General features: G+C 46.2%; 1 protein-coding gene across 4 annotated transcripts in view; it reads left to right on the forward strand.

The window, feature by feature from the left end:
• The window catches only part of SHROOM1 (shroom family member 1), a 439,332-nt gene that overhangs the window by 209,113 nt on the left and 202,805 nt on the right, over positions 1-27,414 (forward strand). The window contains exon 1 of one of the 4 annotated variants that reach the window (XM_069652492.1): positions 10,929-11,337. The exons of 2 other annotated variants lie outside the window; for them this stretch is intronic. The gene's annotated coding sequence lies outside the window, so the exon portion shown is untranslated. Of the gene's footprint in view, positions 1-10,928; positions 11,338-11,535; positions 11,689-27,414 lie in introns of those variants that run through there. One more of the 4 variants, XM_069652494.1, reaches the window with a different exon arrangement.

A 27,414-nucleotide genomic window follows, 5' to 3' on the forward strand; every position in this document is an offset into this window, starting at 1 on the left:
CAGCTGCTAATGGAATCTTTTCTGCACAATTCAACAGCATATACTGTATTGGCAGAAGTATTTCAAAAGCGACTGCCTGGCGGTATGTAAAGATTCTGTACCTTGCCCTTCCAGGCGGTATCCTGCAGACGGTGGAATGTGTAGGATTCTTCTGGTTCTTCACACAGCACTGTGTGGTTTGAGGTCATTGGATACGCGGTCTAGTTCTGGCAAATTAATCTTCACTCTAATTTCTAAATTTTGTTTCGGTTAATCCCGGGCCCATGTCACCAGAGCACTCTACCTACTGATACCCACCAATGCTGCATCAATAGAGAAAATGGCCATCCAACTGCATATCCGCAGGAATAGAGTAAACGGTGGGATGGTGCAGCAGACATAGGGCGATGACCTCCAGTCACCCCCACCCTCCCTCTCCTTCCCCAAATGGGGATGCAATCGAGACCGCATCACAGCAGCTGTTCTGAATTCTCTCGAGAACTGTTGGTCATAAGCAAGACAAGATTAGTCGGGGGTGGGCTTTGTGAATCAAATGGAATGTAGTACTTTTGCATTCCATCGAGGTGGCTAGGGTTGGTCTTCCCATTGTATTGTGGTTATATTTAAACGATCCATGGGCAAGTTTGTGGTCCCGGGGAACTGAAGCCAAGCACCTCAGTTCAATGGCTCCAGCAGCAGTTTACACTGGGTGTCTTGAATACCAAATACTTCTTTACAGGGAGCTGGTATGTGTTAATCACTGAGAACCGTCGATCCCAGGTGTTCATCCAATGGGGTCATGCAGGGGCATTACTGCGGGGTGGCTGAGGGGGCAATAGCCCCGGGTCGTTTGGTTGTAGCCCCGGATAGAAGCTCAGGGCCTACAACCAAAGGCTAGCTAGCCCCAAGTCCCGACATTAGCATAGCCCCGGATCTTTTCAGACCTAGCAACACCCTTGGGGTCATGTTATCCTTCCAGGGGGAACACCAATGCCATAAAGGCCAATGGTTCCAGCTCCCCAGACTGACTAGTGGGGAGGGCTTCCCTGCTCTGCAAACGTATCCACTGTGCGATTGCATTTGTCAAAGTACTTGAGAGAGTGCTATTTTTTGCCTCCTTTTGGGCCTCCGTCATTAACATTGGCCATGGGACATGTGCCAAGAGTTGGTTGGTTGATGGAGGGATTGCTGAGCTTTCTTTTCGATAGGGTGGTATTCCCTTTACGGTAAATGTGCAATATCCAGTTCCATTCAAGATGAACCATTTCGTTTTGCCTGCAAAGCAGATCTCCAAGTCCATGGGCTGAAGTTCTCCACCTTTAAACAGAAGGCACAGGGAAATGTTAGAGAAAACGCTAATATCACTTTGTGCGTTGATGGCTAACTGCAGCAGAGCATAGTTATCAGGTATCCGGTACACTCAAATCTAGTGGGTGTTGCCCACAGACTTGAAAAGTTATGAAGTGTTTATACTGTGCCCATCACCACTAAAGTGGCCTTACAATGCCAAAGATTCTCCAAAAGGTGGCGTATTGTGCCTCTTTGTTGTGTGAACCAGACCGTAGTTTGTGGAGAAAAGATAAGTAGGTGCAAGATGGGTGGAACACTAACAAGGGACAATGGGGTTGAAGGAAAGGGCTATGGTTGTGGCTGTAGGGAGAAGTGAAAAAAATATGTTGAGGGATCAGACGTAGTGCTGATTGGAGCAAAGGTAATACGACCGTCTCGAAGCACGGAGTATTTTCTGGGATGGGAGGTTCTGGTGCCTTACTAAGTGGTACTAGCTAATCAGTGCATAGTTGTATACTGGACTTGAGATGTGTTGAAGCAGACCATTGAAGTGTGGAGGCTTCATCACAAGAGAGCTTTATAAACGGTCGACCCACTAATTGGGAGGATGGTCTGGGAGTATCAAGCCAACTAACAGATGTCGGCGCCAAGACATGATGGTATATAGGTGAATGGTGTGAACAAATGGTAAGAGTCTGGAAGGCAAGCAGGAAGTACCTGAACCTTCAAATGACTCATTAGTGCGTGAAGAGGGTTTGAAATACTATTCTATGTGTAAAGAACAGTGACCACCCACAATGTTTCACTATTTCTGTTATTATAACATAAGGTAAATTAAAGATTAGACCCTCAACAGTGACCAGAATGAGTCACTCTTCTCTATTATGATACCTTTGAACATGGAATAAGGCACCTGTGAGGAACTCATGGTGGCAACAAGTAAGACACACAAGTGATCACAGTTCAAAGATGTTTCTTGAACAATGAATGCTGTATGCAGTTTGGTTAAAGCGCCTAATCTAAATCTAAGATGGGAGCAAGTGTCGACCATCAAATGAAAAAAGGCAGTCCTAGTGGCGTTGTTTCAGATAAAAAGGGCCTATGCTAAGAAACCTATCACCAAACCTTACAACTAATACAAAAAAGGGTGTGGGATATTTTTCAAGGAAAGAAAGAAGTATTCTTAAATAATATGTCAGGATGCGGTAGTTTAGATATCCATTCCCCACGTTTTGCACACAGCTTAAGATCGAATCTTGAAGCACAGTACAAACTCGAGCCTCTGCCAGCACCAGTTGACAGTTTTGTTCCAGTTAATCAGGAGCCTTGTTGGCCAAGTCTCGTTTCTCTTGAAAGTCTCTTGCCTGACGTAAATAACAAATAAAAGTTCCTTCAACAAAAATGAAAGTTTGTTTCTCGGTTTCACTTTGGGTGAGGAGTGGGTCCCCTTCTTCTAGGCGCTGACCCTTCTTTACTTTCAGCCTCCCTTCTCTGGGTTCACTACGGCTTTTCCTTCGCTCACAAATCTTAACGTCTTTTTAAACCGTTCCAGTGGACATCCCTCAGCCGGGTTCTCTTGTCAACACAGTTTCCTGGGACTTTAGACTGGCCCCTCTCATCAGCATCCTTGGGTCAGGCTCACTCTTGCCAACTTCACATTCACTTATGTTTGCGGGATTTCCCTTCCCTTGCTTTCTCATATGGTGGGATTCACTTCCCTTGCTTTCACACAATTTGTAGATCAGTGTTTCGATTGTAGAGGGATTTTACTGTACTACCACTTTGACTATGGACCCATCACATATCAAAGGCTGCTGCTTGGACATACTACTAGCTAGGGGTGTTTGTACAGTAATGAGGAACACAGTTCCCATTCTCTAGTCTGATCATTTTGTCAAATGTTTTGATTCTGTTACTCCAGCAAAAGGAAAGCAGAAGGGTATGGGTGGACCAGTGGTGCTTAGCAGTAAAATTAAGGACCTGGCCAATATCCCAGGAGATGAGGCATTTAAAAAATTGACCAATATTTATGATACACTTGAAATGAGGAATGCTTGGCCCAGGGCACTACAATTCTGAACACCATCTGTTCTAAATATGCTCCATTAAAACCGATAATCAATAGAATCTCTAAATCCTGGTTTACACCCAATCTGATCCCCCTTCGCAAGAGGGCTCGCCAAACAGATGATAAAAATGGAGAGAGCGCAGATCACCAGAGAATGCTATATTTGCATTGACAAAGTATAAACCAGCCATCTTCATGGCCAAAGGGGACTTTCTCCATACTAAAATTACCAACGCCGGCAATTGGCCAAGAGAACTATTTGCAGTAGTTGCTAGGTTTTGCAAACCAAGCTGCATTAGATCATCATCTCAGCCTTCATTAACACAGGCTAATATGTTCAACGCATTTTTTAAAAGAGAAAATCGAAACTATCCAAGAAAGTATTAGGGCACAGACTGAGGAGACCCAGATGTGTCAGTCGGTAAACTGAAAGAGGCTTGAACACTCAAGTAGATGCAATGGTAATAGGGAGTAACTTAGAATGTGTGAGGTTCAATATCCAACCAGTGACAGAGGACCATGTTCAATCTTTGATTCTACAGCTCAAACCCACTAATGACTATGTTTACACTGTCTGCATGCTCAGCTGCAAGTCTAGCAAAAGATATTTCTCCCTTTTATTACTACATTTTTAATAAGTCACTAGCCCATGGTACGTGGTACCTAGGGAATTAAAAAAAAAATCTATTACTCCACTGTTTAAAAAAAAAAGAACAAATTTGATCCAGCCTGTTTAAAGAATTATCGAACCGTGGCAGGCCTATTATGGCCAGGAACAATTCTAGAGAAAGTGGTTACCTCACAATTGCATACATTTGTTGCGAAGGAGTCACTGTGACAAGTTAGTCAGAATTTCGACCCATGTATGGGACCGAAACGGCCTTGTTGGCAGTGCATGATGAATTGTTAGAGGTTGCGGACAAAGGGGGACTGATTCTCTTTGTAATGTTGGATTTGTCCGCAGCCTTTGATACAGACAAGCCTAGCATTATACTTGAGCACTGAACAATGCCCGGTAATGTTTACGACCAAGCCTTGAAATGGTTTGGATCATTTCTTGGTGACAGACACAAACACGTGAAATCTGGGGGCTATATCTCAGATTCTATTGCAATGCGCTGTGGGGTACTCACTCCCTTGTTCAATTTATATATGCAGCCAGTGTTGAACATCCTGAAAAGTCATGGCTTAAGTTACCATTCTTATGCAGATGATACTCAGATATATATTAAAATTGATAACATTGAGGAGGCCTTTGTAAAAATCATCCATCCATTTAGCTGTTTGGAAGAGCTAAATGGATGGATGTCCAGAAATCAACTTCAGCTGAATGCAGCTAAAACGGAGTCGATTCAGGTTGCATCCGTAAGAAAAATCTTTTGTCGCTTGTATTCTTGGGGAGAAACTTCAATTCTCTACTAAGATAAAGAACCTAGGATGCACATGGCAGGAGAACCTGGGTAGTGAGGCACAGGTGGGGGGAAAGGATCAATCCACATATTATTCATTAAGGATACTTCAACGAATTATACCATATATCCCCAAAGAAGACCATGTAGTTGTGGTTGGAGCCATGATAAATAAAAGATTAGGGAATGTCAGACACTTGCTCAGTTCCGGAAGGCCTTGAAAACCTTTCTGTTTAAATAATGACCAATTAGTGCGACAATCTCTAGGGACACAGAAAAGAACTAGTGACTTACTGCCTTGTCTGCTTCTTATTTTCACAATTGTATCTCCATCTGCGCCCCAATACGGTTAAGTCCGTATTCAAGTCCGTAGATCAAAAATCTAAATCAACCACTTTGACCTCTTTTGGCAGCATTCCTACGGCCTTCTGGTACTTGTAGGTTTGCTTAAATGGGGATCGACCAGAGTGTCTCGGGTTATCACCCATGTGGTGCCGGTTTCCCTCTGCAGCTGGTCTCCCCTTAACACTTTTCACAGTTCATTGAACTTGGTATAAACTTGCCACTTTGCAATCTCATTCAACACAGTCCTGTTCTTATTGGCTCTTCCCTCAACTCACCGGCTATGATGAAACGCTTGGCTTTCGGCTTCACTGGAGTCAGGCCTTCCCTCGCTCCTGCTTAGGCTTGCCACGTGTACCATTGACATCTGCTGCAAGACACTTGTGCTATTGTTAGTGGTCTTCAGTCCTCTTCCACGAAGGTTCCGTGGGCATGGGATGAAAAGGGCAAGGACGCGTCTTGTCAAGATACACAACTAAATAGGGAAGAGCGGTCGTCACTCTCCCCCGAACCACAGAAGCCGAATGAAGTCGACCCTCCCACCGTGGTTGGCACAGGTGCCTGGTATAGTGAACAGGACACCACGTGGCAGCCAGTGGGGGGAAGAGGGTTAGGAAGAGGTTGTGGACAGGGTGGGGGGATTATAGGGAAACCAGGAAAAGGTTGAAGGAAACCCTAGTGTGGATAGGTCGAGGGAAGCAACAGGCAAAAACACTACACTACTAAACCTGCCTAGTTCCTGAACATGACATACTTGAAACTCCCTTGAGAACACCACAGCACATCTTAATACATGCACCACAATGCACATTGACATAAAACACTACATAAAGCAAGCAGGATGGAACATACAATGGAGAAACTTACTCTCCTCAAGAAGGACACAACACATGGCCCATTTGGGCTAGCACATAGCAATAGTGATCATCATGACATGAAAACACATGTACACATGAGTACTGACTTCAGGTACTCGGTTCCTTATGCCAGACATAATTTGTGCAGTAATTCCCCTTATCAGAAAAGTAACCCTATATGCCTGTTGAATAAGGATTGGTATCTGAATGTCCTGGAGAAGGCCTTGCATACCAGGGCGTAGTCCCCAACAATGTTCGTATACAATGCAGCCGTAATTCAGACTCAGTACCGGACCAGTGGAGTACATTGCCGCCCTTCCGCACCCCAGCCCTTCAATAACCAAATGTCCGTGGTACACAGAATTAATTCAAAACGTGGGAAAAATACTCATGAGACACTTCTGAAGTACGGGAGGCTCAGAAGCCGTCCCGGACGCTGGATGAAACGGCACTTTACAGTGGCAGCCTTGCTTGCAACTCGAACCGCCTGGTCACCGCCCGCCGCCGTCTCCGTGGAAATTCACTCCAACATGGAGCTCCTCACACACCCACAATAAGCCACACCTGCCGTGCGCCGTGTGGCCTTAATAAACCGTTCCTAATCAAACTCAACTGGCCACACGCTTGCACGGCGGGGGCCTACCAGTTTCCGCAAGTGCTCATGGGATTTGTAGTATTTGCCCTATTTGTTCAGTTTCTGGCGTCTCTTCAGTCCCGAACAGCCCCTAATCCTGACACGTCTCTCCTCGCAACCCTCTTGATTCCCGGCGTCTTTCTTCTTCTCTTGAACTGCCGTGCCTTGTTAGTTGTGCCGTTGTGCTGTCTGCAGTGCTCACCTTGCTCGTACAGTGCTCTCTTGCGCCATTCTTTATCCCTGTATGGAAGGGAAATGGCCGTCGGGTGTGTGTGATTCTTATCAATTGCCTTACCCTTGGATTGGGACATGTCAGGTAAACGGCTCTGGTGTTAGTCCGTTCTCTGGTGTGTCGTGTGAAAGTGTTTGTCGGAAAAGAAGGGCAGTGGTTTTGAATGTCTTACGTGGTAGGATGGGGAAAAGGTGTTGAGAGAAAGGGGTATACTGCATCTCACCCATCGCTGTCCACTCCCTGAGGACCCCCCATCCAGGTGATCCTCCCTCAATGGTCCACCCTCAGGAACTGGATCCAGTAGCGATGGCTGTGTCCTGGTCAGCTGGATGACAGATCCACGGGGACTAGCTAGGGAGACATCTTTAGGTTTCTCACACATCTTACATCTCTTTTACATCTATGGTTGTGACAGGGGAGGCCTTCAAACAATGATACATTTTGCAGTTGTGAAAAAATGACAACTGCTCTGCAGGAGTACAGCGTAGTGATTTCTAAACTCCTTCTCAGCCCCACACACCTACTTAATCAGAAATTGTCTCAATCATAAAGTTGAAACTGGAACAACATAACTAGTACACATCCTTCACCTCTTTAGCCTGGGCCTAGGACAGGCTATGCTCGTCAAGTGATGCTGATTTGTGAGCCAGCAAGCAAGCATCCAAAAATAGTACTCTGCTACCTAAGTAAGAGGAATTACCGATTAAAGTTCTTTAAATAAAGGAGTCTTTCATTAAACTAAAACTACAAACACGCTATAAAAGCACCAATAACCCACTGTGTAAAGCAACGCATAGACTATGCAGATTTTGAATAACGGAAACACTCTAGGTTTGAAGACCGGGACCTGCAGGCAATTGTCTTTGCAGCAATGTCCAATTTTAAGGTTATGCCTTTAAAAAGGCATGAAGTGAGGTTGTAAATGTCACTAGGACCCTTGTAACCAAGCCAGGGGGATAGTCACTGTGAATGTCATTTTTCATCTTCTGGGCTCGATCACGTCGAGTCGGGTTTCTTGGCACTTCCAATGGATCAAGCAGGTTTTGAGACAGTCTGCTCTATGCGGTCCAGCGATGACCAGGTTGAAATCGGTAGGAGAGCAGGCAGGCGATGGAGGAGTTGGCGGTTTCAATAGTTTTGTCAACTCGAAGAGGTGCACTGATGTGGTGCTTTGACAGTGATTGGCTAGAAAAATAAGACAGGCTGTGGTTGAGACAGCGGCTAAACAGTTTGTAAGGCATCTAGAGTCAAAGGCAGCACTGTGGGTCTTGCAGTGGCTTCAGAATGACTCTAAAGTAGTCGAGTCAGCTCAAATACCGTTTGAGGCGAGAAACTGAGCCCAATGCTGTTCCTTTAATTCTGGGTTGCTGGTGGATCCTGTCCAGTGTCTCGGGGGTTGTTGAAAGTCCTTCTCCTGCTCTTCTCGTTCCCAATGCCCATGAAGGCTTTGTGAAACCAGTGGGTGAGGGGAGGGTCCAATCTTATCTCGCTGTGCGACAGATCTTTGCTTGGTGATGTCAGTTCCAGAGTTGTCTGCAGAAAGTTGAGGGGTGTGTGTGTGTGTGGGGGGGGGGGCGGTCTCCTAGAAAAATCCAAGATAGTGGAAACTTAGTTGTAACCTTTCTCCTTGGCTAGCCAAAACTTCCCACTCTTGGATGGCCTATATTGGAGTGACTGTATATTAGAACCCTGTTATATCATCAGCGTCGTCCTGGGAGGGCTGCCTTTGAAGCAGTAGTCCCTCCAAAGCCCTCCCCCCCCTTTTTCCCCGACCCACATGGTGGAACCAGTTAAGCTCTGGGAAAGTGTTCAGCTTTCCAAGCAAAGAACAAAATGAGCCAATTCCACTACACCCAACGGTTAGTTGTGGGTGAGCCTGGCCCTATATAGTGATGCACAACACATGCAGGTGTCACTGGAAAGCCAGTTGAATAAAAAAGAAAACGTTTTGATCATTAATAACCAACTTTCCAAAAGCCATTATATCAAACCAGACATAGTTTAATATCTAAAGAACACACACAGGGACTGGGGGTGGGTGGCTAACCTGTAACCAAACCTTTCGCGTTCACACACTGTGGGGACAGGTTAAGGGGCCGATTCATGGAACGTTTTCCTATGGGATTGCGCCATTATAAAACACTTCCATGAATCAGGCCCCAAGTATTTCGTTTTTGTTACGCAAATAAATTCACTCTGCCTTGCCCTCCAACCATTCTTATTAGTCCCTATTTAGAGTTGCTAAACCCTAGATTGCAGTGGTGCGCCGCTTATCTAGGGTGAGGGGGACAGAAGAGGCTTGCACTAGCTAGTAGGCACAAATGAGAAAAAACTGGCAAATTGGCTGATTTTAAAAGCACCTATTTATTTATGTAACAAAAATAACGATGGCTTAATATCAATAAGTCTCCAACCAGGCGTTGAAGGTACAGTTACATATACCTTGAATCACATGCACAGGCAACCCCTGGATGAAATTACTTTAGATTCCAAAAGGCTGTTTGGCAGGAATGTACATGGTACTCTGGCTGCCGTGTTGCAAAACAAAATAATACATGGTGGTTGTTGTGTCAGCAGTTGTTGGTGTGTTAGACTGGACCCAGAAAATAATGCACATGTGCACTATGCTTTTTTTGGCATGGATCATTTAAGAAAGTGAGGCTTGAGTAGCAGCCCTCACTTTCTGAGAGTGAATTAGCACCATGTTGTTGTTACAAAAAAACATCTCTAGAATGCTACCCAGACTGATGGCTTCCTGTCAAAGTTTCCGCTTAATGTTTTACCATCCCATCCCGAGTCCAAGTAAATTGGGATGCTGCGTTAAAGGCCCGCATTAGAACACACATTTTAATTAAGGTATGAATTAACGTGTGCGTTTGCAGCATAACCACTTGGGGCAGACTGCATCGTGACATTCTTACCCAATGTGAAGTCTGGAGATCTGTCATGCCCACTGCACATGGGATTGCCTTACAGTCATGTGTGCAATGTGATCTTCACTGCAGAGCAGCCCAGATATCACATCGCATTTTTATGTGGTGCCCCATGTCGGATTCCTTCCTCTTCTTCTAAGCACTGCAAGGATGGGAGTTTGATCTAACAAAATGTAATGGAACTCTGTGTATCGGACTTGGAAGGATTAAAGGCTGAGTTGGCTCTGGCTGAACCATGCATGTGAACATTTCCCCACCCTGTTTGAGAGGGTGGACCATCCTTGTTCTTTCTGTGTATTCTGGGATCCGTAGTACCAGAGTCCCCTCACCACCTTTTTAGAACACCAGAACTGCACGTCACTGAATCGAAGAAATGCAAACCAAACTGGACTTGCATCTTCCAAAAGGAATGGAGCATGTTGGTATGTTTGGTAGGTTTTGAACATGTGTCCTGGATGCTGAACACAGATGTCTGCCCTCCACCCCCCGCCCCCCACTTGACAGGTTTATGGGAAGTGTGTAAAACGTGTGCACTGAAGAGTCTAATTCTCTTTTCTCCATTTTCTCATATTTGATTCTGAGGGAGTCCAATATGTCATATTGCTCCTCTATGGCTGTCTGGTGAGGGGTGCTCTGATGGGCGTTGCAGTACAAAACATTGGAAGAGCCAGAGGTTGCAGACCTCTGCTTTACTTAATTGCAGTCTCTGAAATGATCGAAGAGGGGAGACGTGAAGGGCGTACGTAGATGGGATGCAGTGGAATTAAGAAACCAGCCACTGAGGTTAAAATGGCTGCAGTCCCTGATAAAAACAAACGACTACCTGATACTCGGTTACGTGTTTGGTTACCCAGTCATGCTGCATACAGACCATGGACGCATTCTTCCTTTCTCTTGTTGCTTTTGGGTAGGGAAGTATAGTTGTGCTGTTAAGAATGCCCCTGCAGGCAGGGCTCCCAACACAAGAACAGGCAAATTGGCTTCGATTTGTAAGTGGTTTTGAATTTCCCCAACCACCACCCCTCAGACGCCGGCTGCAAAAACTGTACACGACATGTAATCCACCCAAGCAAGGGCCCGAAACCTGAACTTTCCCAAAAACCAGCATACATTCAGAAACCGATACTGAAATTAAAATCCCAGTGTTTGGGTTGGGGAGCGGCCACGGGCGGGCGGCGGAAAGTGCGCGCGCTCCCACCAGCTAGGCCTCGGTTCCGGCGTCGCCGTCTCCGGGTCCCTCTTGCGCCGCGCCACGGGCAGGAGTTGCGAATGCGCGGGCATCTGCCCGACTTGGCTCGGGGCCACCCTCTGCCGCGGCTCTCGATGAGCGATACCAGGAAGGCTTTCTCCGGGACCAGCCAAGAATGCGTGGGGCTTTTTTTGTTGTGCGCGCAGCAGCCTCGCTCTCGGAGCTTCTGGTGTAGGCAGCCCGAGCTGCACGCACCCGGAACTCTGAAGGGACTGTGTTTGGCTGCGGTCGGATCTCACTGAGAGGTTCCACTGACTGCGTCTATTGGGAGACACGGCCTGAGGGCAAAGTTCAGTCGGTGCAGTGCGACCCAGGAAGGGGTTAACCTTGGTCTCCGTTCGAAGGTGAGTCTGCAATGAGCTCATTTTTAACAGCTGGGGTGGCTTGTTAGGGGTTACAGCCACGTTGAGCTTGTGTTGAAAGCTAAGTGGTTGTTAAAGCGTGTCTGACTAGCGTGTGGCTTTGGTACATGTGTACAGACGGCAAGGCACGGCGCGGTACACGTCCTGACCCGTGGGACCGGTAAGGTTATCTGCGGCGTGTAACTGTCGATTAGAACGGAATGCGCTGCGCGGCTGCAGGCAGTGCAGCAATGCAGCTTCATGGTTTGCGGAATCGATCCGCTCAGCTGCCTGTTCTGGTCTCAGCAAATTAACTTCCCAGGCATGTTGCCCCATTCCAGAGTCGGGATGAAGGTTTGTTTCGGCCGATGTCTTTTATAATTGCTCAGTTTTTGCAGATTATCTGTATGGCCTTAGCCACCCCCTCCATGTGCCCGTTGTGCGACATAAGCTTTGAAGTCGTCGGTTGGTAATGTGAGCGCTATATGAAAAATGCTTTAAAAATGAGGCCGCTACCTTTTCTTTTTTTTCTTTTTTTTGTTGGGTGCTCCAAATTACTGGTGTGCATTATGCCTGCACCCCAAAGTTTCGTTTTCTTGGTAGGTTTTCGTAGCTATTTTGCAGCAATAGGAAGGCTGTGAAATTAAATGCAAATGAGGGATTGTTTTGGGCTGCACGACTGAAGACCCGTGGTTCTTTATTTGTATAGGCGAGGGTGCTGGATTGGGAGAGAAGCCAAGGGCCCATCAAACAAAAAAAAATGCAATTTACGCCCCCTCCCTGGTTCCCAACTACAATAATGAATTTGTCTGATGGTGCCATTGTCCCTTTGGCTGCTTTAAAGTTAAACCTCGTGGGTTGAGCCTTGTGGTTCTTGGGATGGAAATGTGTGATTTCAGGCAAAGAAATCTGGTGTGAACCGATCAGTGGTGGAGAGGATCATCATTGGCCAGATTTTTACCCCAGAGCGTTTCATCTGGCACCTGAGCTGTTGTGGAGTTGCACTGCCGTCGCAGGGGTGAGTACAAGAGTAGCCTGTGTTGAGCTGTGCAGTACTAGGGTTCAGGATTATGACATACAAGCTACTCTGGGAAGTTTGCTGGCTTGAATCCATATTGGCCCCCTGGAGTGCAACATTGCCATCCTGCCCATCAATGTGGATGAAGACCTTCTGGACAATAATCCTGGGTATTGCCACGCATAATGATGGGTGTCGAGCACATACCACTTACCATGGTGGCTGCGTGCCCCTCCTACTCCTCCCTCCCTGTCTGGTTCCCCTCTTGCTTGTTCCTGCTGCCTTCCATGGCCCCTCACACAGACAGCCCTGTCACTTTCTTTTGCGATTAAAGGATTAGTGGTACCCAGGATGCCAAGCGTCCACTGCTTGGGGCTATGTTTGTCTGTTAGTTTTCATGATTGCCCTCATTTTTGGTACGTTTTGGCATAACTCTTACAACTCTGCTCCACATCTGGGTGCTAATAGCATTGTAGCCTGAGCCCCGTGAGAAGTTCAGACAGTCATGTGCCAAGAACCATCCTTAAGCATCCTCCCATTCAGCTTCCAGGTACCTAGCGGCCCATATTGCATGTAAGGCCATGCCCACAACTCTTAAGGACCAGTGAACAACTGAAATATTTAAATGAAGTCAGTCGTTTTAAGTTTTCTTTCTATGCGCAACAATGTCTGGTAATCCAAGCAATATACAGTAGCAGTCCGTACACTTTGGTCTTCATCAAGCTTGTGCCAAGGCCATTTAATCACTTGCTCAACAAGTGGATTTTATTTAGCGGCTTTTTAAGGTTGATAGCGGCTCTACGTTCCCAGCCTCATCGTCTAGAAGGTCCCCTGGACCTAGAGTAGTTCTGTCATTTTAAAATGTCCTGTGACGAAGAGGTCAGACTTCATTCAAGGGTGTTTTATTTAAATTAAATGCAAATATGCCCATCTGTCCCCTTTTGCTAAGAGTCATTTCCCTACCTGCCTACGAACTAAACTAAAGATGCTTGTCGTATGTCAAAACAAAAAAGGAGTCCTCTGTCGAAAAACCTACTCACTGTCTGGCTCTACCACTTCAGTGAAAAAACATTAAAATAAGCCATGGTATTGTAATAGCCTCTTAGCCCAGGCTTTGTCCAGCCACTATTACTTGGGTCTCTCTCTGGGTATTGCTCACAGTTCAAAACCATATTCTTCACAATTCACCAAATAAAAGTTTTCATGTCTCTCTTTAGACTCAATAGGATAAGTTGTAAATCTTTATACAAATCAAATGTCTCAAGTTTCTTTAAGTGGAGGCATGATCGCCTTAGTCCTTCTCCTCCAACTTAGTTTTCTGTCCACTTGTTTTATGTCTTTATTTATTATTTATTTACTTGTGTACAATCAAAGGAAAAATTGATTTTTACAAGAAGTTGCTGAATACAGTAGGTGTAAATCAAAAAGAAAATCAAGAGAAGAGTTCGCCAATGTAAAGCTTAGCGACTAAACTTCACGGAAGTTTTCAGAGTTGCACCGGCAGATCACTGGCTAAGCCACCGATTTTAATGAAGGCTGCTTCCAATATTTTGGCCGTGGCTACCGCCCATCGAGGCTTCTCGCCAGATATTAAACGGCACCACCACGTGTGCTCCTCAATCAAGACCGAGTCAAGCCAAAGCGGAGTCAAAAATGGAGCGAGAATGTCGTTCAAAGCCGGGCAGTTTAAGAGCAGGTGGCGGATGTTCTCCACCGAGCCAGGGTCTTCACACAATCTGCATGTAATTGAACTGGCCTGCAGTCTTCTTCCTAAGATTTCACGGGTGTGGAGCAGATTTAAGCGAGCCCTCAAGAAAGTTGAGCGCAGTTTTTTATCTGGAAATCGCAGACAGTACATCATGGGACGATTCAATTTGTTATAAATTGGAGGTAAATGGTTTAAGCACTTGGTGGAAGCTGCTTTGTCCATGGTGGTGATCCAGTCCTCCAATTTTAGTTTTTCACTTACTCTTTGTGGGTTCGTTATTAAATCATTGAGTGAGCATTGTAGGGCTTCCAGTTTGGTTTTTTGCAGAGAAACCCACTTTTGGACCGACTTAGTAGTGGTTGATTCAAGTTCCTGCCCAATTATTTTAAAGATCGGCAGGCTATCTTTAATTAGGGTTTTCCTGAATATATGTCTTTATATAACTCGGATGTCTCCGTTTTTGTAATGGGAGGGATGACTTTCTTAATCCGTCTTCCCCAACTTGGTTGTTTTCTTTCCACTGGTTTTGTGTCTTGGATAGACTGATGGAAGCTTCAAGGTTCCCCTCTTCTCATAGGTTGAACAATGTCACTTAATTCTCTAGGGATCTTTTATGGTTATATCTTTGACCTCTACCAATCTTCACTATTTGGAATTCTAGGGCGTCCACAGCACTCATTGTCATTTTCTCCCTGCTCTCTTTGTTCCACACTACTCCCTTCACCCTGGGTAACCCTGGTACCTTTACTGCCATTGTGTGTGCTCCAGTGGAGTAGCATCTCAGTGGGGACGTTGCCGTTCGCCCCTCTCTTTGGGGTTGCCGTCTCGTAAGGATTTGCTTCCTGTATTCTGCCTGTCATGGGACATTCACTGGTCCTTGCTCTGAGGGTGGCGCATTTGTTCCTCTGTTGTTTGCTGGTCTTGGTCTCTGCGTTTGTTTGTGGGCCCCAACCCCACCATGTCTGCAACATGGGCACACCACTAAGTAAGGTGGTTATACTTCTTTCTCCATCTCTGCAGCACCACCCTTTCCATTGTCTGCCTCCTGGCATCTCTCTCTCGTCTCTTGGTTCCTCCACTCCAGTGCTAGCTCTGCATTGTTGTTCTTCACCAGCTGCCGAGTTTGTAAAGATTCCAGCATTACTTTGAGCCAACATTGAGTAAGTAATTGTTTTTTGTTTTGAATACGGATCAACTGAAACAACAGTAGTCGTTTCTATTGCCATATAGGCGGACATGGTATTCTTCCCGATAGGAATGGGAGTCCTTGTACCTTTAAAGGCGAGTCCCTCCCACTGAGGTCCCGCTTTCCCAAACCCCTAGGGAGGGTTTTGTTGAACAGGCTCACCTTTTAGCTGGAAAGTGGGTGGCTCCACCATGGGAAGAACAGACAATGTTCCCAGATTTGTCACAGACCTAATTACTACGACTACTTTATTGGACAAGTCTTACCCAGGTTGGGTGTCCGTTTTAGCATCGTACTGTGAAGTTTGTACTATACAACGTGCAGGCTGTCCGTACAGAGTTTTTTGTTGTTGGATCAACTTTAGTTTATCCAATGGTATTGTGAAAGAAGGTGGTCTAATCATGGCCTCAGTGATCTGTGGTAATTTGAAGAAGGCGAAAAATATCTTGTCCGATGGTTGGCTAGTTTTTCTTTTTTTTTTCTTTTTTGTGAAATTTGTGATGACCTCATCCTATTTATTTTGTAGTTATTTTATTTGTGGTCTTGGAAAACACACTGAGAGATACTAATTAGGATTACCATTAGCAGGTTGCCAACGAGTTGGGTCATTTTTCCACAGTCTGGTTCCTTCTACCACCAACCTCCAAGCAAGAGTGGGCGTTTACCAGCTGTTAAGAGTGGTTTTCTTATTGTCTATGATGTTGGAGGTGTTTAAGATGCATGAATGTCTGGGACCGAATGCATATTTAAAGCCTAGGTATTTGATATTTCCCGGGCACCAAGTAAAGCCAAAGTCTCCCAAGTATTCTCTTGCACGGGAGATGCTCTGTGGACAGAGGGCTCCATTGTGCTTTTCTTAAGGTAGCGCCTAAAGCCGGGGAGTACAATTCAAGAATTGCATGACAATATATATGGGTGGCTTTAAAGGCGCAGATGCAGAGCTGAATGTCCCCTAAAACTACAGTGGTGATATCGTGCAATGAGATTTGTAGCATGGCGCTAGAGAGAGTCAAGTGAGTGTTTCTAACAAATGAGCCTTTTATGTCTGGGGATCGATACTTGTTAGAAGATGATTAAGAAGAATGTTTGTGTTCTTTCTCTTATGACTAATTTAACGGACCACACATTAGCCGAACATATATAACTCTTGCGTAGCATTTGCCGTTCTCATTGGGGATTTTATAGCAGCATTTTTTTTTTGGTTTTTTTTGCGTATTCATTTTTCCCCACATTTTCATATGCACCCCCACTTGTCTGGGTGGTCATTGCAGGGCTGACATGATATTATCATTATGTATTTGGGAGAAGTGGAGAAAAATTCAATGATTTTGGTCTTGATGCTGAGTGGAAGGGTGGACTCTTCAGTGTTCTGCATGACATCCAGGTCAAGGCAGCAGTGTGGAGATGCCACCCCAGCATGGGGAGACTGTGATATGGAGGGTACCTCACCAAAATCTGTGCACCTGATATGGTGGAGAGCACATGGGTTTTGGGAGTCTGACAGTAGTCTTTTGGTAAGGAGGGAATACTAGGGAAGCTTTACAAGGGCAAGTCGGACAGCTCAAAGGGTTCTAAAGTCTTAGGTATTTGGCTGGCAGCGCAATGTCTTTTGTGTGATCATGGCACCATGATCCTGAAAGACTGTTTTTTTGGAAGTAGCAAGACACGGACGAGGCTGACGGTGACCATTAAACTTTAAACATAGGACTACATCTCAAACCCTAAAAGGGAAGCAGTGTGAACATGGAAGTGATTAGATGCCATAGGTCAATGCAAACAAATGAAAGAAATGTAGGGTATGGCCAGCATAGCTCATATTGTACAGATGAACAAAATATACGTTCAGACTGTTGGGGAGTTTAACTAACAAAAGTCCACTAACAGGTAAGACTTTAGAAGACACACACTTGGAACGCAGGGCTCCAACTCTTAGTGTAGACCTGAACCACACAAGTGTGTTGGTAGCAATGGCTTATCAGCCAGGTTTATCTTTGGAGGGAGACAGGGCTGTAGGTGGTACAAAGAACTTGGAGTATACACATAGGCCAGAGAAACACTAACGCATTGGTTGCCTCCATGACCATCAATCTGATCCCGGGCATCCAGAGGCACAAACTGCCTCCTGAACACTCATGAAGACATGCTTGCAAATCTTGACTCTAACTCCCCTGCCATTCTCATTCTCCTCAATCTCTCTGCCTTCGAGACAGCCAACTATTCTATCCTCTTAAAACGGCTCAGTTGACACCCCTGGCAGAACAGATCGGGCACTGGATTGGCTGACCTCTTTCCTCATGAACCACCTCTCCCAGTTGCAGCTGGGCCCTTTCTTCTCCACTACTTCACTCTCTATCTGCGGTGTCCCCTGAGGCTCTTTCCTATTGCCATGGCTATTCCATATCTATCTCGCCCCTCTTGCTCACCCGATTTGCTGCTTCCCTCCTCATTTCCAGTGTTATACTGATGACACTCTGCTCTCCTTCAAACTTCCCTCCACTACCGCTTCTCCCTTCTCCCTCATCCCCGATTGTCTGTCCGTTATCCAGGCATGGTTTGTGGCTAACAACCTCTGTCTTAATGCCAATAAGATGGAGATCCTTTTTATTGGGACACCTGCGCACTGTTTCCCTCCTACCCTCTGGCCACCTTATTTGGGCCCTCTACGCTCACCATCCCGTTACGCCAAAAATCTCGACTCTTCTCTCTCCTTCACCCCTCACATTTTGGACCTTGCCAAGAAGGCCACTTCCATCTTCACCTTCCTCACCTTTCCCCAAAGGCTCAATGTTTCCAGAGCTCTAGTTCGCTCTAGACTGCCCTAATGCAACAGCCTCTTCCTCAATCTCCCCCTTTCCTCCCTATGCCCCCTACAGCTAATCCAGAATAGGGCTTCAAGACTTATCCTTGGCCTCAAGCCCAGGGACCATATCTCGCCAAAGATCTCCATTGACACCCTGTGGCTGCGAGGATCCAATTTAAGACCCTCTGCATGATCCACAAGGCTTTCTGGGGTCTGGGACCACGCTATCTCCAACTTTCCCTCTGCTCCACTCCTCTAACTCTCTGCTTGTCATATGCATCTCCAAGCAGAGTGTGTGTGGCAGGTCTCTCCCTTCAGCTGGTGCCTCTCTGGAACAGCCTCCCTGCCCCTCTCAGACTTGAGTCAGACCTCCTTAAGTTCCAGAAACTTCTCAAAACTCTGCTTTTCTCTACCTCTTGCTCTCTTTCCCTTCCCTGCTAACCACCGCACTGCCGCTGAGAATGACGGCCTGGACCTTCATGAATCTTAGGTTACCAGTCGACACAAGCACACTCCTCCGGCCCGGCCCCGAACCCCCAGCACTGCTCTTGTGGGCCCCCTACTTTTCCTCACCCAAAGTTCATTGAGAAAAGGAGTTTAGTGTTTTGCTTGAATACGACTGGTGAAGGGTCTGCGCTCGGAACAGGGGGACCCATGGATGAAGGCGTCACCCAAAGTATAAGTGGAACAGAACTTTGTGTTGAATGCATCAAACCCTCGAAGGCAACCATCAAGAACCAGATAGCTGGAACGGAACTGTCGGCTCATGCTAGGGAAGCTCGAGTGTGTGCTGTGCTCAGGAGATCCATCTAGTCCTGTGCTCAAAACGTGAGGCAGGGAGACCCCTGGCAATCACATCTGGTCTTATTATTTGTGAACACTTCTTTCTTTATTAGGAACATTATCCCACATTTCTTTTTTGCTTTTAGAATAAGGATTGGCAATATGGTTTTCTTAGTAGTATAGCCCTTTTTATTTTTACATAATGCCACAAGGACTGCCTTATTTTCATTTGATGGTCGACGCTTGCTCCCATCTTAGGTTTGGGTTGGGTATTTTTCCGCCATGCTTAATAAACACCCTTGAACTGTGATCGCTTGTCTGTTTTTACTGTTGCCACCCATGAGTTCCTTACACCGGCCACCGGATTCCTGGTCAGGCAGATAAAAGGAGGGATACTGGAATGGATCTCGCAGCAGCAGTTGAGTGAAGAGGCTCTTGCTAATGGGATTCTTCTCTGTTCTGTGATTTTGGCGCCTTTCGGGGAGCACCGGTGAACCAATTACAGCCTGGTCCATTGGTCTCATTTTCTCAGTCCTGTACTCTGGTGAGGGCACTTAAGGAGTGGAATCTTGTCTCTGGCGGTCCAGAAGGAGTCCTTCAAAGATTCTGGAGGATTCACTCTTTCGGAAGACAATGCACTGCACAGTGGCCAAAGGTCCCGGGGCATTGTGGGATGGCTCGAAATACAGGTAATCTGAAGCTTGCTTGGTCCCACCAGTCTAAAAGGGAGAGTCCTCTTCGGAGTTCTCCTGATGCTTGGATGAAGGGAGCGAGCAGCAGCGGTTACCCAGCAGGCCACTAGGGTCGAATGGTGGCTGCAGGGTCTGCCTTTCTTCAGGCTTAGGATCCATGACTTTCATGCAGGTACTGAGGCAATCGGCACCCATGCACCATTCAAACTCTGGATGGTGGCTGTCCTACAAGGACACCCAGTCCCCCAGTGGGAACTGGCACCAGACAGGCACACCAGAAGACAAAGAACAGCAGAGCTTCTGAGTCCCCCCCCCCCAATGTCCTCTACTCAAAGACAGACTGGAGCTTTGGCGGGCTTAACAAAGGATTCCTGCCAAAGACACAAGTCAAACCAGGACCTCCCCCCACCAAGCATGGCAGAAGAAGGACCAAGAAGGGACAAGCCAGCACCAAATGGCAAAAGAAAATTCATCATTTTGGTTCAGTGGTGACCCTTCTGTGCACTACTGCGGTTGAGAGTACAACCTGGGAGTACAAAGTGCATTGATGGGTCTGATTACTGTAATCAAAAGCTGATCCTTGGGCTTGAAGAATAATTGGACGTAATGGCTCTGACACATGCTCGTGCCCTGTATATGAGATTCCGACTGGGAACTCTCCCGGTGCGGTACTATACCAGCCAATGGGACAGGAATGGGAACACAGTCTACGCACTTTGCGGCATTAACATGGAAACCACCCTCCATTTAATGTTAGTATGAGAGGGCCTTAACAAGCTCATACCTGAAGCATTTGTTCCTCCTTTGCTGTATCAGGTCAGTTAGTGGCGCAATGCAGTTTTGCAGATCAACTGATGATTTAAATGTGGCCTATTTTGTCAAGTACATTCACAGGACTTGGCTAACAAGGATTAAATCAATGCCAAGTGAGAGGCGTTAGCATTTTCAGAGGGGTGCAGTCTGTAATTATATGTACTAGTATCTTGAAGATGGGTTACTGATCGCTCTATGCGATGACTATTTTGTTTTAGGACAGTTTTAGGACAATGACATTTTATGGTTTTATATCATTGTAATATGTATTTTTGGTATTTTGTATATTCTTGGATATGATGTACCTAAAGGCCTACGCCGAATAAAGGTCAATAAAAAAAGGCACAAAAGTAGGTAGGATAAAACCACTGCCACCGGCCATTCAGGTTAGGTTAGCTTGCCACTGTAACCAAAAAATTACAAGAGCATGAAAAAGGGGATACTATGTAGCCCCTGAGCACTCCACAAAAGTTTGGGTGTGCTGATCTTGCAAAATAAAAGAAAGAAAGGCTATTAAATGTCCCCCTGCCTGTTGAAACATTAGTTCTCACAAGGAAAATAACAGAAAATAACAGGGGACGCCCAAAGGGCTCCCAGACACACTGCACAATGTGCTGTGTGTGGCAAAAGTCAATGACGGATGCCGTAACATTTGGAGGAAAGCATTTATCCAAGAAAGGGTTAAAAAATAAAAAAAAGCAAGGTATCCCAAAAGATAGGGTAAAATAATGAGTTTGACTGAAAAAACGTTCCCACTCCCAAAGGGGAACAGAACAAAAATCTATAAGTCCAGAACATGTAGAGGAGATTGTGCATTAATCTATAGATCCACATACATCCTAAAGTAAAAAGTAATTTGACATTTGAAACCCAGGAACTGCAAAATCGGGGTGCATAATGAAGCAGACTTGGAAAGCAGTACATATTATTGCATGCCATAAAAGCTCTTCAGATCTTTGTTCAAAAAGGGGTGCACTTGGTCACTCATGCAAAAGTCTGTAACCAAATTACCTAGGCTTGGTGATAAGATATTTTCTTAGGTTATCGATTCTTGGCCAAGTCAAAGTGCAGGTATGTGGGAGAGCTGGAGGTCATTTGATGGGGTAGACTTTGCTGCCCTTCTAAATTTCATCACATGTTACTGCCACAATCTTTCGTATCCGCTGCTGTGATTTTGTGTGTTCAATTGGTAACTTTGAGAAAAGGCAGTAGGTTGTATCTACATCGGATTGCTTTTTAGAGTTTAGGTGTTGCTTCAGTGGCTGCCAGTTCTTTTGGATCCATATCTTCCCAATTTGACTGATGGACTTGATCTCAATGCGTGCTTATTTTTTTAATGCATTTTTCATAAAATATGGTGTCTGACTGTAGCCACACTTTCTCTTTTCTACATTTTCTTCCACCTAATTTTCCTTTTTCTGTGTTTTTAAAAATTGCTTTGATGTGCCACCTATTAAAAAATGCCCCGATTTTATTTATTTCTACAAGGAAAAAAACATTAGTTGGAGGGATGGTCAGGCGAGAACTTGATGCAACAAAACCACTGAAATTCAGCTGAACCCACCTTAAGTTCGCACACTCTGTTGTGCAGCCTATGACAAGAATGACATCATCTATCGCATCACTGGTGACATCACTGTTTACATCATATATAACACCACTGATTACATCTGTGATCACATCAGACATAATATCATTTATGACATATCTAATAAAAGCTGTGAGAAATCTAGGGATATTCTCACATGTAGACCCTTGGAATCCTCTATTCAGGTGGCTAGGGGAGGGACGTTGCTTTCAGATCCAACCCTGGGTGTGGACGAGTGAGGGAGGATCACCTGGGTAGCGGAGTGTGGGGTTGTTCTCATGGGAATACCCTAGGCGAGACGCAGTATCCCAATGAGACAAGGGAAGGACAGGAAATACTAAAAGACTTTGTGGGTTATGTTGGTTCCATCATACCTGACCAAGACCTCCCTAAATGCAATCCAAGGGAGAACGAGACCAGTAACACAAAGACATGGTTTTAAGGTAAGTATCCCTTTATCTCCCCCTACTCTAGACCACAGGGAATATTATCAAGTCCCTGTTAAGAAAGATTTTCATTTATGTGTAATTTCCCTCCAGTTGTGATACCCCCACCTTTTTGCTGTTGTCTGGCCATCCTAGCCTGACTTTTGCCAGTGGAGCACAGCCTTCTGCTGCACTCTGCTGGGTTTTCGCTCACTTTGTTATGGGAAAACCGACATGCCCTTAAAGACAGTTAGTACTGGGAGACTTTGTTTCCCTTAGTCTTTCACTTTGTTGATAGTTCTTAGCAACATGTCATCAGTGCACAAAGTACCTTACAGTACAGCGCGCTGCGCTGGGGTCTTCCTTTCATTTTTATGGCCCTAGACACCCTCAAAGGATTTTTCAGTAGCAGTACAAATGTGCCTTGGACAGAGCTGGAGGCAGCTGGTATTTTTCATATATTTGTAACCCTTTCATGTGTTCCATATCACGTTTACCGCGTTTGGCACAGGACAGTGGCTTGGCCCCAAAATGGCCATTCCACGAGGTCCTTTGTTCTGTCCTTTGGCCATCTTGTCCCTTTGCCTTCCACAGGTCGAGCAGACCCGGGAATACCCTTATTTGGTTATGCAGATCCCTCCGCAAACCGAAGCTTTCACTAGCTTCTGCATGCCTGTGTGTGTGTGTGCCTCCAGGATGTGGGCATGACTGTCTAGTTCCAATACACATCCTGGGTGCCAGAGAGTCTGGTGTGCTGGGAATGACTGGGACCACTGTGGTCCGTGATTGGTCCACGTCTGGCATGGCTGTATGTGAGCAGGTATCTCATTGGGTCCTCTTCGTTTTGGCGCGAAGGAGATTCTGGATGAGAGAAGGGCCCAAACACCCATACCAGGTCGATCTCTTGTGTTTTAACCAAACTTAGGATAGGATACAAGCATCCTGAAACCAAGAAGCCGAGTCAAGGAACCGTTGGTGACCCGCTGGAAGGCTTGGCACCCTGAACCTGCTGTTGTTGGACCGCAGGACCCTCCTGCTTCTGATCAAACTTAAGTCTGCAAAGGTGATCGACCCCTTAGAATACTGGTACCAACCTCCAACTTAACCTGAAAGCAAGCTTTCTTGGAAGTGTTCCTGGGCCAACCAGTGAACTGACCATCTTGCACGGGACCTTTGCTCTGAAACCACCACTGTCTTAAGTTGACACTTGAGACTTTGGAGATTGTAAGCACTGGCTATAAGGCATTCTACAGCCGAGTTTCATACACTTTTAGGTGGCCTAGGTCTCGAATTAGGAGAGAACGCCTGAACTAGAGTGCACGCGGTCACTGTGTCGCACAGCCGTGGTGACGAACTTCGAGGGTGCATTGCTGCTGTGCCCCCCTGTGCCCTGACATGAGCTACAGTGAATTTGAGTGGATCATTTAATCAGGAAGGGAGAAATCGCCACTGTCCCGCCACAGAATCCTCCCTGCAACTCCGCCGCAGAACCGCACACTTCCAGCATTTGAACTCGCAGCCGAAGTGGACTCGACTGCCGAAGTTTGGTCCAGAGTGCGCCTTGGGCCGGTGAGTACTTGCAACCCGCATCCATCCATTTTTACGCACAAGTGTCCCCTGAGGGCCACTCTTCTATATTGAGGTAGCCTGTGCTAACAAGCTATTCCCAACTCTTGGATCCTGTTCTGCCCTCTTGTGAGACCCTCCTCGGATAGTGGGAACTCATTCTTCACTGCCTCACACGCCTTTCTGAGCTGCTACAGCCCCTGCAAGAGACCCCATTTTTGCCCAACCACACAATCGCATGCACCTGCATCCAAAAGTACTTTTGAGCATAACTTTTGAGCATAAGGCTCCCCTCGTTTTAGGGACTGGACTGCCTCTCAGTTTGGGTTTGATAATTGAAGGGCTGCCTAAAGTATATTAAAACTGTATGCTCCCTTTCTGTCATGATCTCTGCTTCCAAAAGGTCAGGGTTTTCCCAACTCCATTGGAAGCAGATCCATAACCCAGGTTCCGAGTGCCAACCAGTCCCAATTGGGACCTTTTGGACCCAGTCCTGGCGCCAGTGGCACCAGGCTCATAAATATGCCCAGTCCCAGCGCTGGAAGCGCCGGGCTCATAAATGCAGCAGACCATGTTGCTTACTTGCCTGCCAGTTGAGCCTCTGATCCTCTTCTGTTTGGAACTACTTTTCCTGTTGGGTGGGGCAGGAGCCACTCCCTAGATTCAGAACACTGGAACTCTTCTGGAAAGCAGGAACTCTTTTCTTACCTAGGCGTGGCTGTGGAAGGAGACACCTAAGCACTACAGGAGGCTATTTAAACCACACCCGATGGATGAATCTTGCTTTGCGTTATTCTGCATCCTCTGCAGCAGAACGCTCATCGTGTCTTCTGCATCTGATCCTGGGCCTAAGGAAAAAGGCTTACCATCCTGAATCCAGTCTTCAGCAACACCTATAAAGACAAGAAAGAACAGGTTAGCATACGGTCTTCAGTGACAGCTCTTCACTTACCTGGTCCATCGGCTGTCACCAACGCCTCACGCTGCATTCCGCCATCTGAAAGACAAAAGCTTACCAACTCTTTGCACGCTCCGGAGGCCTTCGGCGCTGCATCCCGCATCTGAAAGACAAAACAAGGTGCGTTTAAAGACATTGGGGAACTTTAATACTCACGTGCCATTACTCCTTTCCACATCTAACCCAGTGGGTATTCCGGCACCCTGCAGCCGCTCCGAACTTGTACCTGCAAAATAAAAAGACAGTTGGAGCGCATCGTGAAGCAGGCAACAAGCGCTTACTTACGTGCTTCCAGGCGCTTCTATTCATCACACGGGCTCCATCTTCAACTCACTTCAGCCCGTCATCCGCCATCGCCGGAACCCTGCAAAACAAGAAACATCATTACTAAAGACTTTAAAGACATTAGAATTACTCGAAACTTACCGTTCGTGCAGTAAACGACGGACAGCAGTCCTCTGAAGTCAAGAGGCCTGCTCCCCTTATCCAGTGAAGAAACTGGTTACAGCACCCTGCCCCGAGGCAGATGGAGAGCACGGCGTTCACTTACCTAAGGTGAGAGCGTTAACCTTTGGGGTTCTACAGGAGAAGAGAAAGGGAAGAAGAGAGAGACATTCAATAACCCAGTTCCTTAATCCCATATTTTCTATCTGCAGACATCTTACCCTTCAAGTCAGACATACAGTGCACAGAGGTCCAGCCCAAAGAGCCAGCCGTGTGTTACACATCACCTTTGAAGATACGGTATACGCCCAGTCAAGACCGGCGCCTCTACGGGAATCAGGTGAGCGTTACACTTTCTTCACAGGTTGTGGACCCTTACTGTGTGCCATTCCTTTAGGACATTGGTAACTATATATGTTTGATGGTAGTGTTTTGTTGGCTTAGTTATTACTGCTGATATTTGCTTTGTGTCCAATTTTTAAAAAGCCTTTAATAAATGTATATGTATTTTTGATATATATACACCTGACAGAGTAATTTGTAGTAGTGTTTACTGTGTGTGCTCATTGTGGGCTTTCGATCACCCTCACCCCTCCTGAGACCTAGTCTTAACTGCCGCCATAGCTACCTTGATTTGGTCCATCTTGTCCAGAAGGTAACCCTGTTCCAAGAAACATGGCTGGCCTTCTGAACCTCTGCCCACCATGCCAGAAATCCATTTTAACAAATTGGTGTGCAGCGGTGGGATAGGATCGAAGGTACACAGTGTTGCACACTGGTAAAGGTACTCAGATTACACCTCTGTCGGATTCACTGTGGCTTTCAACACAACCTTCTTTGTGACATAGATTTGATTCACAAATCTTAATGTCTTTTTGAACAGTACACTATGGCCATCCCTTGGTCGGGTTCACTCTTGCCAACTTTACGGTGTGGGATAAGCTTCCCTTGGCTTCACTATCACCTGTCGGTCAAAGGCTTTCAACTGTACAGAGGATTTTACTACACCCCTGTATGACCACTTTGACCTCCTTCTCGCCTTTCTCCCCAGGCCTTCTGGTTATGCGTAGTTCAACAACAGGGTAATCGCCTGGAGTTTCTCGAGTGAGCACCCACGTGGTGCTTGACTCTACTATGCTGGCTTTCCCCTTGCGTATCAACAGTTCTTTGTACTTTTGTTAATCAGCCGCTTGCTACTTTTGTTCAACACAGTTCGGTTTCTTATCAGCTCTCCCCTAGACTCACCGGCTGTGATGAGCTGCTTGGCTTTTCTTGTTTCTGCAGTGAAGGCCGGTTCCATGGGGCCAAGCGTCTCTCCCCAGCTTGGTTGTCAGCGGAAGAGGACCCCATGTACCGTTGACATTTGCTGCAACACACGCTGGCTATTGTTTGCGGTCTTACGATTCCTTCTGCTGAGGTTTCACAGGCCTTGGTTGGAAAGGGCAAGGTCACTTCTCTCCGTGGCACCCTCTCGATTTGCGCCGTCTTTCTCCTCCTCTTGAACTGCTGTGATGAGTTAGCTCTCTTGTTGTGCGGTCTGCCTTGCTCGGATTGTGCTCTCATGCTCTACCTTTTATCCTGGTGGGGAAGGAAAGGTCTGTTGGGTGTGTGTGATTCTGGTTAATTGCCTGACTGTGCCTGAACATTGTGTCGGGACATGTCAAATAGCAAACTAACGCTAGTCTGCTGTCTTCCATGGGGTAATAAAGTGTGTGTGTGTCAAAAAGGGGGGTTTTGTCATGAGAAATTACATTCTCCATCCTAAGAGGATTGGTAAATTCAGAAGGTTGAGATTGATGGGGTTTGTGTAGCAAACGGGAATAACCGGGATTATTATCATAAAATAAACAAGGGGGGATTGTGGGAATGCACTGTTTTATCTGAGTAGGTTGGGAGTGTGAAAAATAATAGAGGGACGGGAAGGAGAATGACTGGTAGTATTCGGGTAGGACATAGGAAAACAGGGATTCTGGGAGAGGTAATTTCCGAATGTAATAGGGTTTGGGATCCTAGGAGATTTGTTATATTTAGAGGGATTGTTGAATTTGGGCAAGAGATGCGATGGGAGGAAGGCAGGTAGATGGGGTACAACCTACAAA

The sequence above is a fragment of the Ambystoma mexicanum genome, chromosome 3p, assembly GCF_040938575.1.
Source record: "Ambystoma mexicanum isolate Mex_15411 chromosome 3p, UKY_AmexF1_1, whole genome shotgun sequence".
In the NCBI taxonomy this organism is placed as follows: domain Eukaryota; kingdom Metazoa; phylum Chordata; class Amphibia; order Caudata; family Ambystomatidae; genus Ambystoma; species Ambystoma mexicanum.